Source organism: Enhydra lutris, unplaced genomic scaffold, assembly GCF_002288905.1.
Source record: "Enhydra lutris kenyoni isolate GAN:26980312 unplaced genomic scaffold, ASM228890v2 scaffoldscaffold58, whole genome shotgun sequence".
In the NCBI taxonomy this organism is placed as follows: Eukaryota; Metazoa; Chordata; class Mammalia; order Carnivora; family Mustelidae; genus Enhydra; species Enhydra lutris.
In genome coordinates, this window is record NW_019154142.1 from 15,368,240 (window position 1) to 15,369,197 (window position 958).

The window sequence follows — 958 nt, forward strand, 5'->3', positions numbered from 1 at the left end:
AAGATTTAGTTGAAAATAAATACCGTATCTTCGGAATAATTTTGTGTTCCTTGTAACTTGTAGTGCTAGCCCGGAAATAGATACTTTTGATATTTTAACGTCGTTCGCATTAACACACCGTGCAATCGAAGTATTCCATTCGAGGAACTGCATCGCAAAAGTCCTTTCGGGAGGCCATCTTGTAGTCGAGAGAACGGGAGTAACAGAACAGAAACTGATTTCCCCACTTCTCCCTAAGGGTCACGGGTAAAGAACGAAATATCGGGACCAACTGGGTGACGTAGAGTTGAGCAAATGTTGCCGGAAGGGGGCGCGACGTTTAGGGGTTAACAAAGAGCGCAGTCGCCGCGGGTTTAGTTAAGGTCTCTGAAGTCGCTACCATATAGACAGACTGGCCATTTCACTAACATCCGGTCTTCCTGAGGTTGAGCCGTCAGCGACGCTCTGTTAAGGCCCAAGCCTGGAGTATTCCAGATGTTCCAGCAGAAAAATGCCGCTGTGGGCGTACTGAGCAACCCGCTGGAGTTGGTTCAGTTTGACCCTGAGGCCTCTCCGTAGTGTGAAAGTAGCGCCGCGAATTCAGCCCCCCCCCCCCGCCCTTTTCCGAAGCGAAAACGTTCCTGGCGGGGAACGTACTTACCCTTGAAGGAAATCACGTTGCTAAAGTAAAAAAAAAAAAAAAAAAAAAATCGAGAGCGTTCTCTACCGAATACTTGGGCTCCTGGCTTTCTGGCCATTGTAAAGATGAAAATGGGCTCAGCATGACTCAATTAAAAGGTATCCGACAGGAATGTTAAGACACTTGCACGGTGCCGACTACGAAGTCCCAAGAGCTTTGCCCAAAACAAAAATGGCGTCGAGGCAGGTTAACTAGACATAGTCACGTGCTCAAAGACCAGGATGGGGGACAATATGGCTTCAGATGACAAGCGGATGTTATTATTATTCACTTCCGGGT